General features: G+C 38.1%; 1 long non-coding RNA gene across 1 annotated transcript; it reads right to left on the reverse strand.

The window, feature by feature from the left end:
• Nucleotides 1-6,609: 6,609 nt before the first annotated feature.
• LOC115927365 lies at nucleotides 6,610-9,048 on the reverse strand. Its single transcript, XR_004065589.1, has 2 exons — nucleotides 8,772-9,048; nucleotides 6,610-7,681 (listed from the first exon to the last, which is right to left on the reverse strand). It is a non-coding gene; the product is annotated as an uncharacterized LOC115927365 (long non-coding RNA).
• Nucleotides 9,049-14,641: the final 5,593 nt, after the last annotated feature.

A 14,641-nucleotide genomic window follows, 5' to 3' on the forward strand; every position in this document is an offset into this window, starting at 1 on the left:
CAAAAAGGCAGTGGGAAAGGTTCGAACTCGGGATCCTATTATCGGAAGCATGTGCTCTACCAATCTTGAAAAGCCACATGCACATGAATGTGCATATAGCGCGATTCCTGTATATACTTGTACAGGAAGTCGGAAAGATCGGACACCCCCTTGATCGACGTTCATGATCACAAATAAAATACTAATCATTATATACAAATAATGTCCCCATAGCCCTGTCTAATAGTGGTTACTACAGTTGTCCTCTTGTTTCGGAGTTGCAAAGTACTTAATAACGTAGGCATTGTAATAATTACTAAAGCCAGTATTAGTTAACTATAATAACTATAATAAGTTATAATTAAAAGTTATATTTCGAGTTATATAGCGCCAATTTGAATGATGAGCGCTTTACAATGATATCATTAGCCCGTCATAGGAAACAATGCAAGCCAGCGCACATTGTGTGCACCATCTCAACTCCCTGGGGAGCAATCCTCCTAAGCGGCTCATGGGCATTGAGAAGATCTTGTACATGAGGGGTCTTATCTTACCTCCTACAGGGTATTCATTTATACACCCGAGTATAAAGCATCTATAATTGTGGATAAATTGCTTTGATGAAGGTCAAAAAGGCAGTGGGAAAGGTTCGAACTCGGGATCCTATTATCGGAAAAGCATGCGCTCTACCAATCTTGAAAAGCCACATGCACATGAATGTGCATATAGCGCGAATTCCTGTATATACTTGTACAGGACGGTCGGACAGATGACCCCCTTGATCGACGTTCATGATCACAAATAAAATACTAATCATATATATACAAATAATGTCCCCATAGCCCTGTCTAATCGTGGTTACTACAGTGTCCTCTTGTTTCGGAGTTGCAAAGTGCTTAAATAACGTAGGCATTGTAATAATTACTAAAGCCAATATCAGTTAACTATAATAACTATAATAGTTATGATTAAAAGTTATATTTCGAGTTATATAGCGCCAATTTTGGATGATTAGCGCTTTACAATGATATTATTACCCGGTCATAGGAAACATGCAAGCCAGCGCACATTGTGTGCACCATCTCAACTCCCTGGGAGCAATCCTCCTAAGCGGCTCATGGGCATTGAGAAGATCTTGTACATGAGGGGTCTTACCTCCTACAGGGTATTCATTATACACCCGAGTATAAAGCATCAATACTTGTGGATAAATGCTTTGATGAAGGTCAAAAGGCAGTGGGAAAGGTTCGAACTCGGGATCCTATTATCGGAAAGCATGCGCTCTACCAATCTTGAAAAGCCACATGCACATGAATGTGCAATATAGCGCGAATTCCTGTATATACTTGTACAGGAAGTCGGACAGATGACCCCCTTGATCGACGTTCATGATCACAAATAAAATACTAATCATATATATACAAATAGTGTCCCCATAGCCCTGTCTAATAGTGGTTACTACAGTGTCCTCTTGTTTCGGAGTTGCAAAGTACTTTAAATAACGTAGGCATTGTAATAATTACTAAAGCCAGTATTAGTTAACTATAATAACTATAAAAGTTATAATTAAAAGTTATATTTCGAGTTATATAGCGCCAATTTTGAATGATGAGCGCTTTACAATGATATTATTAGCCCGGTCATAGGAAACAATGCAAGCCAGCGCACATTGTGTGCACCATCTCAACCCTGGGGAGCAATCCTCCTAAGCGGCTCATGGGCATTGAGAAGATCTTGTACATGAGGGGTCTTACCTCCTACGGGTATTCATTTATACACCCGAGTATAAAGCATCTATAATTGTGGATAAATTGCTTTGATGAAGGTCAAAAAGGCAGTGGGAAAGGTTCGAACTCGGGATCCTATTATCGGAAAGCATGCGCTCTACCAATCTTGAAAAGCCACATGCACATGAATGTGCATATAGCGCGAATTCCTGTATATACTTGTACAGGACGGTCGGACAGATGACCCCCTTGATCGACGTTCATGATCACAAATAAAATACTAATCATATATATACAAATAATGTCCCCATAGCCCTGTCTAATCGTGGTTACTACAGTGTCCTCTTGTTTCGGAGTTGCAAAGTGCTTAAATAACGTAGGCATTGTAATAATTACTAAAGCCAATATCAGTTAACTATAATAACTATAATAATTATGATTAAAAGTTATATTTCGAGTTATATAGCGCCAATTTTGATGATTAGCGCTTTACAATGATATTATTAACCCGGTCATAGGAAACAATGCAAGCCAGCGCACATTGTGTGCACCATCTCAACTCCCTGGGGAGCAATCCTCCTAAGCGGCTCATGGGCATTGAGAAGATCTTGTACATGAGGGGTCTTACCTCCTACAGGGTATTCATTTATACACCCGAGTATAAAGCATCAATAATGTGGATTTATTGCTTTGATGAAGGTCAAAAAGGCAGTGGGAAAGGTTCGAACTCGGGATCCTATTATCGGAAAGCATGTGCTCTACAATCTTGAAAAGCCACATGCACATGAATGTGCATATAGCGCGAATTCCTGTATATACTTGTACAGGAAGTCGGACAGATGACCCCCTTGATCGACGTTCATGATCACAAATAAAATACTAATCATATATATACAAATAATGTCCCCATAGCCCTGTCTAATAGTGGTTACTACAGTGTCCTCTTGTTTCGGAGTTGCAAAGTACTTAAATAACGTAGGCATTGTAATAATTACTAAAGCCAGTATAGTTAACTATAATAAGTATAATAAGTTATAATTAAAAGTTATATTTCGAGTTATATAGCGCCATTTTGAATGATGAGCGCTTTACAATGATATCATTAGCCCGGTCATAGGAAACAATGCAAGCCAGCGCACATTGTGTGCACCATCTCAACTCCCTGGGGAGCAATCCTCCTAAGCGGCTCATGGGCATTGAGAAGATCTTGTACATGAGGGGTCTTACCTCCTACAGGGTATTCATTTATACACCCGAGTATAAAGCATCTATAATTGTGGATAAATTGCTTTGATGAAGGTCAAAAGGCAGTGGGAAAGGTTCGAACTCGGGATCCTATTATCGGAAAGCATGCGCTCTACCAATCTTGAAAAGCCACATGCACATGAATGTGCATATAGCGCGAATTCCTGTATATACTTGTACAGGACGGTCGGACAGATGACCCCCTTGATCGACGTTCATGATCACAAATAAAATACTTATCATATATATACAAATAATGTCCCCATAGCCCTGTCTAATCGTGGTTACTACAGTGTCTCTTGTTTCGGAGTTGCAAAGTACTTAAATAACGTAGGCATTGTAATAATTACTAAAGCCAGTATTAGTTAACTATAATAACTATAATAAGTTATAATTAAAAGTTATATTTCGAGTTATATAGCGCCAATTTTGAATGAGAGCGCTTTACAATGATATTATTAGCCCGGTCATAGGAAACAATGCAAGCCAGCGCACATTGTGTGCACCATCTCAACTCCCTGGGGAGCAATCCTCCTAAGCGGCTCATGGGCATTGAGAAGATCTTGTACATGAGGGGTCTTACCTCCTACAGGGTATTCATTTATACACCCGAGTATAAAGCATCTATAATTGTGGATAAATTGCTTTGATGAAGGTCAAAAAGGCAGTGGAAAGGTTCGAACTCGGGATCCTATTATCGGAAAGCATGCGCTCTACCAATCTTGAAAAGCACATGCACATGAATGTGCATATAGCGCGAATTCCTGTATATATACTTGTACAGGACGGTCGGACAGATGACCCCCTTGATCGACGTTCATGATCACAAATAAAATACTAATCATATATATACAAATAATGTCCCCATAGCCCTGTCTAATCGTGGTTACTACAGTGTCCTCTTGTTTCGGAGTTGCAAAGTGCTTAAATAACGTAGGCATTGTAATAATTACTAAAGACAATATCAGTTAACTATAAGTTATGATAATAGTTATATTTCGAGTTATATAGCGCAATTTTGGATGATTAGCGCTTTACAATGATATTATTAGCCCGGTCATAGGAAACAATGCAAGCCAGCGCACATTGTGTGCACCATCTCAACTCCCTGGGGAGCAATCCTCCTAAGCGGTTCATGGGCATTGAGAAGATCTTGTTCATGAGGGGTCTTACCTCCTACAGGGTATTCATTTATACACCCGAGTATAAAGCATCAATAAATGTGGATAAATTGCTTTGATGAAGGTCAAAAAGGCAGTGGGAAAGGTTCGAACTCGGGATCCTATTATCGGAAAGCATGCGCTCTACAATCTTGAAAAGTCACATGCACATGAATGTGCATATAGCGCGAATTCCTGTATATACTTGTACAGGAAGTCGGACAGATGACCCCCTTGATCGACGTTCATGGTCACAAATAAAATACTAATCATATATATACAAATAATGTCCCCATAGCCCTGTCTAATAGTGGTTACTACAGTGTCCTCTTGTTTCGGAGTTGCAAAGTGCTTAAATAACGTAGGCATTGTAATAATTACTAAAGCCAATATCAGTTAACTACAATAACTATAATAAGTTATGATTAAAAGTTATATTTCGAGTTATATAGCGCCAATTTTGAATGATGGGCGCTTTACAATGATATTATTAGCCCGGTCATAGGAAACAATGCAAGCCAGCGCACATTGTGTGCACCATCTCAACTCCCTGGGGAGCAATCCTCCTAAGCGGCTCATGGGCATTGAGAAGATCTTGTACATGAGGGGTCTTACCTCCTACAGGGTATTCATGTATACACCCGAGTATAAAGCATCTATAATTGTGGATAAATTGCTTTGATGAAGGTCAAAAAGGCAGTGGGAAAGGTTCGAACTCGGGATCCTATTATCGGAAAGCATGCGCTCTACCAATCTTGAAAAGCCACATGCACATGAATGTGCATATAGCGCGAATTCCTGTATATACTTGTACAGGACGGTCGGACAGAATCGGCGTTTACATGAACCGTCGAATCCGTCCACTGAATTCTAAATCTTACTTTCGAGAAAAAAAGGGTTTGAAAGTTTGACATTTTCCAACAGCGCTACAGCGCAATGTACGATAATTGCTATTGATAATTTTTAGTTAGTGTGAAAGCCTGAAACCAGCTTATAATCACCATATAAAAAACTAATCATAATTTTGAACGATCGTCGAGTAATGATAAAATAAGAATGATGATGTAATTTCGCACTACGCCTTTTACACCAAAAGTGGCAAGCGGAGCGCATTCGACGGTTCATAAAAACAAAAAGTGAATACGCGCAACACAAAAGCGCTGAATGCGCATGGATTCGTCGGTTCATGCAACCGTTCTTGCTCGTTTAATACACGCGCCCAATGCGGGTCATCGAACTTTCAATGTTGAACTGTTCGAGCTTACCTATCGAGTAATTTGGTTTAGGCCTACTACTTTCATTTTTCTTAATGAGACTTTAATTGATAAATGAATAATTCAGGAAATAACAGGACTTCATAAACATTTCCTAAATATTGATCTCCCTTCAAATTGTGTTCCTTATAATATTGTTTCTGTTTCAATTTGTTATTTGTCTAATAAGCCACTCTACCCCCCCCCCCCCCATCACATCTTGTTTCCCCAATCGTTTTCTATATAATTCATCTTTATATGGAGTTGAATTCAACCACTCATTGAATCATTGCATACTGCTTGGCCTCTCGATCATACCACTTCATTATTTTCTTTATCCTCTTTCTGATTTCTCTTTCACTTTTCTGAATCAATTTGATCTCCATATATTTTCGCTCACAATTTGGGTATTTTCATGATCATATAATTCCATTTCCAACACTCCTACATGTATACCATCTCTCTTCAAAGACCTTGATTTATATGAACGAAAATGTAACCATAAACTAAACACATTATTGATATCGGGCTTGACATGTAGCATCTACTTCTAGTATAGGAAATAATCCTGAACTGAAGTTTGTAACCCCTTTTCCTGAAGTATGACAGGTAGATTACTACAATTATGTTGAACATTGTATATAATATGTTATCAAATAATAACTAAACACAACAAAATTATATTTTCACATCCAAACTTATTTGACATCAATCTTAAACACACTAGACAAAGCTTATTTAATAATCAATTATCACAAATTACAACTCTTTGAGTAATAACAACTGTGGCATTGATACCGCTGACGATTGTAGTGTGACCTAATCTAAAAACACATCATAATCCTATATATTTAGGTGAAGTAATAGGACAATTTTCGAGTGTTACACATATTTAATGAATAAAATAAATTAAATCAAATCATGCGCCATTCAGTGTACTTATTTTCTTGGGCTATATCATGAATTCATCACGAGTTACATAATATTATCATGAGATTCAAAACGATTTGAGTAAAGGTCAAATAAAGATCTGCATTAAAGTGAACTGGTAACAATGTTCATGATTTCACAAGCAGTGAGCTGAAATAACAAGCCAGAAAGTTATAACTTTTCCAGTTCAAATCAGCTTCTGACCTGGTATACTATACCTCATATTGTCCAATAGGTAATGCACAAGAACAACGGTTTTCACGAAACCATGTAACACTATTCACACATATATTTTCAGTGAAGATATGTTTTTGAAATTATTTGTATTTACAGTGCGTTATTCCTTCATCAAAAGTTTAAGATACAGTATCACAATTAAAAAAAACTCTCTAATACAATGCGGCCAGTTCACTAATTGTTATTAAATGCCCCTTGTCAATGTACTAAATTTGTAATGCGCTTATGGTAACTTTGCCTTGAACTTGTACTGATCTTCAATACCTAATATAAATAACCACTTAAAGAGGTAATGTTCAACACAGTAAGGGCTCAACATGATGTATGATCATGAACCCAACACTATACATATGCACATTAAGCCGGCACCCATTGGCACCAAAACAAATTGAACATCCTTGCCCAACTGTCAGCTATTGTAGCTTTAACCAGATGTGGTAGCTTGAAATATTCTATTTTACAAAAGTGGGCAAATAGCAAAAGATAATAAAAATATCTTGGATATGAATCATAATTACAACATGTAAGCATGCTCCATCAGTGTAACCATAGAATCCTGAAAGGTTTTACATTCATTTGCATCAATTTATTGACAATTAAATTAGGCTGAATCTTTTATATTTTTCATTCATCACTTTGCTTTTTATAATTATGAAATTCTTAACCTTGAAATCTTGATGTTCTTACAGGTGTAATAATAATAATATTCTGTTTTTATATAGCACATGATACATCAATAAAACGATGTGTCTAAGTGCTTTACAGATATATATATATCATTACCCAGTCATCTGATTTAGGCTTGCCAGCACACAATGTATGCATGTTCTTCACTCCCTGGGGAGCATTCCGCCCAGTCCCCATTTTACAAACGCACACTTGCTCATCCAACTACATTAACTTTTGCATCCTACCGGGTACCCATTTAACACCTGGGTGGAGAGTGACAAATGTAGATTAACGTCTCGCCAAAGGACATTAGTGCTGCAGCAGAACTTGAACCCTGTACCTTGTGATCTGCAGTCGGATGACTTATCCACTAGACCACAACACCTCTATGATGAAAGTAAAGTTGAGTTATCACATTCCTGGAATCTGGTGGTACATGTACAAGAGATTGCAGCACAAAGCAAGTTCAGGTCATCTCCACCTGAAAATAAAATAAAAAGATAACTGCATGTGATGTCTTGCCTGCACCTCACAATTTGCCTATTACGTATGAACACTACCAATTGATATCTAAATTTGGTAGCATTCGGCCAAGTTGACTAAAAACAGGTGAAATGACCAACCACTGGATGGCAACACTATTCATTCACTAAAACATAATTGATTTTTGATCTTGGTGATGAAATTCTTCCTCATAATGGTTGGGTGCAGGTTTAATGAAATTTGGACATATACTTCTGAAATGACAATTTAACAAAAGGTTATTTTTGAAGCAAAATATAACACAAGTGACCATAATTCACCTTTGTCCACGACCTTAGATATGAAAATTCTTCCACATAATCTACATGTATGATCCTTAATAATGATCGGGTGCAAGTTTCATTAAATTGCATACTTAAAAGTTTCTGAAGTAATATTAAACATTACTTACTTTTGACCTTGACCTTGACCTTGTTCATAAAATTTCTTCCACATAATAAAGTGATGCTTGATAATAGGCCATTTTTGTAATGTAGCCAAATTTAATGCATAAGTCTTTGTGAAGTGCCTCAATACATGTTATTTCATTCACCTGAAAAGAATAATAGTATTTCAATAGACAGAATCCGAACTGCATATATTAGTTGTTGCCAGGTTGGACAAACATTATGGCTTGACCTACCTAGCAACACTAAATATATGCAGTTTGCCTTCTGACTATTGAAATACTATTATTCTTATAAGGTGAATGAAATAACTTGTACTGAGGCACTTCACAAAGACTTATGCATTAAATTTGGTTACATTACGAACGTGGCCCATTGCTATATGCAATTTTCATCAAATTTGGACATAACCTTTTGAAATGAGAGTGATTTTAAATTTTTGATGCCGGGGTAGGAAAAAGCGGTACCTACATTGTATGTCTCACTCTAGCTATGCAGACGAGACAAAAAATCTTCAGAGAATCATGACAGTTAAATAATGACTCTGTAAATCACTCTGCTATCACAATTATTCTTTTGTTGAACAAACAAGACATAAAGGAGACATAAAGAAGAAAAAAAAGGTCAAACTGAATTACTTACCAGATCACACAGCACTCTTCACCAGAATGCAGCTAAAGGTCATGCCAGGATTTCTGCGAGAAACTTCCAACTTTTTATTGCTGGAAAACAAATGAAAATTTTCAAAAAATTAATTATTTGCCAAGTTGACCCGGCCGAGTCTTGTCATAGATTACAGTTTGAATTCATAAACATACCGTTTCCCTGGTTCTGAGATAAAAATTGGATAACTCGTATAAAGTAATTCCGTAAATTTCGCCTTTGGAAATACGTAATTTAAATTTTTTAAATTTTACATAGAAAAGAAATATGTATTTTTTCTTCTGTCTCATTTTTTATTTCAATTAGATCTAAATCAAGAAAAATGGGAGAGAAAGTTTTTGTACCAGAACTTCCAGAAGTGGTACAAAATCGGTAGTAATCGATCAATCTACCCCCATTGTGCGAGCCGTAAAAAGTACCATCTAAATGGGAAATGTTGGCAAAAGTCCGTTTTATTAAAGAATGACCCATACTAGACGGTTATTTCTGTCTAACCCAAACCATGCTAACCCAATCCTGACCTAAACTGAAGTAGTATCACCAACCTAGACCGAAAAATCAGGTCAACGTCGCTATTCATAAGGACCGCTATTCATAAGGACCGCTATTCATAAGGTCCGCTTTTCATAAGGACTGCTATTCATAAGGCTGCTTTTCATAATTTGAGAATAGGGTTCCTATTCATAATACTAGAAAAGGGTCGCTATTCATAACACGACAAGAGGGTCGCTATTCATAACACGGAATGAGGGTCGCTATTCATAATACCGAAAGAGGGCCGATCGCTATTCATCAGGATCATTATTCATAATCGAAGAAGAGGGTCACTATTCATAACACGAGAAGAGGGTCGCTATTCATAATACAAGAAGAGACTCGCTATTCAGAAAACGAGGAAAGGGTCGCTATTCATAAATTTTAATGAGGGTTGCTATTCATAACAGGAGAAGAGGGTCCCTATTCATACAAAAATGAAAGTAAAAAAAGCAATAAACAAAATGATAATAAGAAAGCAAAATGGATAGGGGACACCCCACGGCTGTAGCGTGGGTGCGGGGGGTGGGGGGGGGGGGGGGGACGCCACATGGCCCTGAATGTTTGTAGAAAACATTCATTGAAAACATACATTTTTTTTTTAAAGAAAAAAAAGGCATGCCCCAATAAGATATGTGACCCATCATCCCGGGCCCTAGCCCCCTCCCCCCCCCCCCCCCAATCAGTCTGACCAAGCTGCGCGATTCGGCCCACCCACCCTGAAGTATTTCCTTGGTACAAGTGCATATTATCGACAATTCTCGTCCAAGTAGTTCATAGATGGCGTAGCCTGTGTGTGTTTCATGGGGGGGGGGGGGGGGGGTGGTGGGGGTGTAGCACTGTTGCCATCAAGGGGCTGATCTAACATGTCCCTTATCCTCAGCAAAGGAAGGAAGCGACAGAGAGGGGGTTATAGGGACCTAAGTTATATACAATATTCAAGCTTTTCGTAAATATACAATACAAGTAAGGATTTTCAAGATTTTAAGCCATATAAGATACGATTTTGTGACCTTAAGGCATTATGGGAACGGTGGCGTCCCCTGTATCATGTCTTTTTAAAAGTATTTTTTTCTTTTCAGCTTTGATAATTATATAGAGACATCCCCATAATCTAGCTAATATATTTCCCCCGCTTCAGTGGGGACAAGAGAAAGGAAAACAAAACACAGCCATAATCCTGTCATAATTTGTCCCCTTTGTGGGAAATCTTGCTCCCCCTCCCCCCCCCCCCTCCCCCCCCCCCCTCAACTGAGAGTCAAACTTATGAACATTTATTTTGGTGACAATTAAGACGATACATTTTACAAGGAAACCACCTCGGCCACCCCCCCCCCCCCCCCCCCCCCCCCCCCGAAAATAAACATAAATGTTCAATATCTGACTGTCCGAGTCGTCATCATATAGGCATAGGCGGCATGGGGGTGGAGGGTGGGGCTGGATATTTCATAATTCAAATTCAAATTGTATTGATTTAAAAAGAATCTTTAATTTGTGAATGTATAGAGAGAAAAGGTGAGTAGATCTACACAAATCACAGACCAATTGACACTGTTGCAGTTTGTGTCAGCATCATCAGGACAGAGCTATTACCAGCCAGGCCCCTATTTCTATTAGTTATTAGCGTTCCCGCACAGAAAATGTACCCATGACATTGTGCACAGAATTTTTGGAATAGAATACTCATCTTTCTATTACAATAATATCAAAACAAAACAAAAGACAAGGGATTGAAACAATTATTTGCATACTAAGTTAACTAACACTAACAGTAGTTCGATCTAAATCTAGACAAAATCTAGTCACTAATTTCAAAGTTAAACTCATAGTCTTAAACCACCCTGACACTTGCACGATATTGGTTTGCGCATTGGTTTGCCCATTGTTTCATGTCACGTTTTTGCCATAACAGGAAGCGTTTGCGGAACATGCTGGAGGATGATCGAGGCCAATGCGGGACAAAGCTTGAAATTTGTGGCAGAATTTTCAAAATGTTTAAAATTTTGGCACAACAAATTTGGTGGATGACTTTCGTGAACACTTCAGGAACATGAGTATCCTATACGTATTCTACCTGTGTCCATACTGACCGGTGCGTGCCAATGCCCGAGTGACACGCATGTTTACGACTAGTTCACTATATGATTTACAAATAAATTGCTCATAATTTGTGCATCGGCTGCGGATACTTCCAGCAGTTTTCACATTACTTGCGCATTTTCTACGCATGGGCATTCGACGGCACAGAAAACTAAGGAAAACAGGAAAAGAAAAAGTGACCGCTGCGCGCTGAAAGCATCTTGTAGATCTAACACTGCTTGAATATTAATGGCGTGAACAATATTTAAGTATGGCGTATATGCGGGACTCAAAATTTGTGAAAGCTTCAGGGTGGCTAAACTCTTATTTAACTTAGTCTAAACTCTAGTTTAAAATAAAATGAATAGTAGTGAGTGATCGACAACCATGAACAACACCATGCATTTACCGCCGTCCACACTTAATAATTTCAACAGTTAATAATAATAGTCTACCCATATTTTAAAACAAATACTGAAATGATAACACATTAGACTTAGAGTTAGATTTAGAATTCATAGTACGAACAATCGTCCGTCTTGACTTGGACCTATATATTGTCCATTGTCCATTGAAATTGATTTTATCTACATCTCTAGATTTACTAACACCGAAATCAACAGGTGGGACAACCCGAGTTTTGAGTTCGAAATATCTGCTTAAATGTGTTATAAATTGGTATAATTTAAGCAGCGACTTCAGATTTTCATTAAATTCATGCATCTAATATCATAAAAGTACAACTAGGTACACGAAACACAGTTTTCTTACCAATTTTACATCCCGTTCAGACGCTGCTACAGATTCGACGGTTCATCGTCTGCTAGAATTGAAGGAGGGCGGGTTTCATGAACCGTCGAATTCGCGGATTCGTCGGTTCATGCAATCGCTCCGGGCAACGTTTCGTTTGTAGTAAAAATATAAATATGTTTTTGTCAAAAATTATCTCAAATCAGCATCTGAAAATTTGTCAGTAGAAAGATATTATAACAATCAACGCAATTATGGAGAAAAAAAATTTTGAAAAATTTGCCAAAAATCGACGGATTCGACGGTTCATGTAAACGCTGACGGGACCCCCTTGATCGACGTTCATGATCACAAATAAAATAATAATCATATATATACAAATAATGTCCCCATAGCCCTGTCTAATAGTGGTTACTACAGTGTCCTCTTGTTTCGGAGTTGCAAAGTACTTAAATAACGTAGGCATTGTAATAATTACTAAAGCCAATATATATTAGTTAACTATAATAACTAAAATAAGTTATAATTAAAAGTTATATTTCTAGTTATAGCGCCAATTTTGAATGATGAGCGCTTTACAATGATATTATTAGCCCGGTCATAGGAAACAATGCAAGCCAGCGCACATTGTGTGCACCATCTCAACTCCCTGGGGAGCAATCTTCCTAAGCGGCTCATTGGCATTGAGAAGAACTTGTACATGAGGGGTCTTACCTTCTACAGGGTATTCATTTATACACCCGAGTATAAAGCATCAATAATTGTGGATAAATTGCCTTGATGAAGGTCAAAAAGGCAGTGGGAAAGGTTCGAACTCGGGATCCTATTATCGGAAAGCATGCGCTCTACCAATCTTGAAAAGCCACATGCACATGAATGTGCATATAGCGCGAGTTCCTGTATATACTTGTACAGGAAGTCGGACAGATGACTCCCTTGATCGACGTTCATGATCACAAAATTATATATACAAATAATGTCCCCATAGCCCTGTCTAATCGTGGTTACTACAGTGTCCTCTTGTTTCGGAGTTGCAAAGTGCTTAAATAACGTAGGCATTGTAATAATTACTAAAGCCAATATCAGTTAACTATAATAACTATAATAAGTTATGATTAAAAGTTATATTTCGAGTTATATAGCGCCAATTTTGGATGATTAGCGCTTAACAATGATATTATTAGCCCGGTCATAGGAAACAATGCAAGCCAGCGCACATTGTGTGCACCATCTCAACTCCCTGGGGAGCAATCCTCCTAAGCGGCTCATGGGCATTGAGAAGATCTTGTACATGAGGGGTCTTACCTTCTACAGGGTATTCATTTATACACCCGAGTATAAAGCATCAATAATTGTGGATAAATTGCCTTGATGAAGGTCAAAAAGGCAGTGGGAAAGGTTCGAACTCGGGATCCTATTATCGGAAAGCATGCGCTCTACCAATCTTGAAAAGCCACATGCACAATCATGAATGTGCATATAGCGCGAATTCCTGTATATATACTTGTACAGGAAGTCGGACAGATGACTCCCTTGATCGACGTTCATGATCACAAATAAAATACTAATCATATATATACAAATAATGTCCCCATAGCCCTGTCTTATCGTGGTTACTACAGTGTCCTCTTGTTTCGGAGTTGCAAAGTGCTTAAATAACGTAGGCATTGTAATAATTACTAAAGCCAATATCAGTTAACTATAATAACTATAATAAGTTATGATTAAAAGTTATATTTCGAGTTATATAGCGCCAATTTTGGATGATTAGCGCTTTACAATGATATTATTAACCCGGTCATAGGAAACAATGCAAGCCAGCGCACATTGTGTGCACCATCTCAACTCCCTGGGGAGCAATCCTCCTAAGCGGCTCATGGGCATTGAGAAGATCTTGTACATGAGGGGTCTTACCTCCTACAGGGTATTCATGTATACACCCGAGTATAAAGCATCTATAATTGTGGATAAATTGCTTTGATGAAGGTCAAAAAGGCAGTGGGAAAGGTTCGAACTCGGGATCCTATTATCGGAAAGCATGCGCTCTACCAATCTTGAAAAGCCACATGCACATGAATGTGCATATAGCGCGAATTCCTGTATATACTTGTACAGGAAGTCGGACAGATGACCCCCTTGATCGACGTTCATGATCACAAATAAAATACTATTCATATATACACAAATAATGTCCCCATAGCCCTGCCTAATCGTGGTTACTACAGTGTCCTCTTGTTTCGGAGTTGCAAAGTGCTTAAATAACGTAGGCATTGTAATAATTACTAAAGCCAATATCAGTTAACTATAATAACTATAATAAGTTATGATTAATAGTTATATTTTGAGTTATATAGCGCCAATTTTGGATGATTAGCGCTTTACAATGATATTATTAGCCCGGTCATAGGAAACAATGCAAGCCAGCGCACATTGTGGGCACCATCTCAACTCCCTGGGGAGCAATCCTCCTAAGCGGCTCATGGGCA

This window comes from Strongylocentrotus purpuratus, unplaced genomic scaffold, assembly GCF_000002235.5.
Source record: "Strongylocentrotus purpuratus isolate Spur 01 unplaced genomic scaffold, Spur_5.0 spur5_scaffold_20, whole genome shotgun sequence".
NCBI lineage: Eukaryota > Metazoa > Echinodermata > Echinoidea > Camarodonta > Strongylocentrotidae > Strongylocentrotus > Strongylocentrotus purpuratus.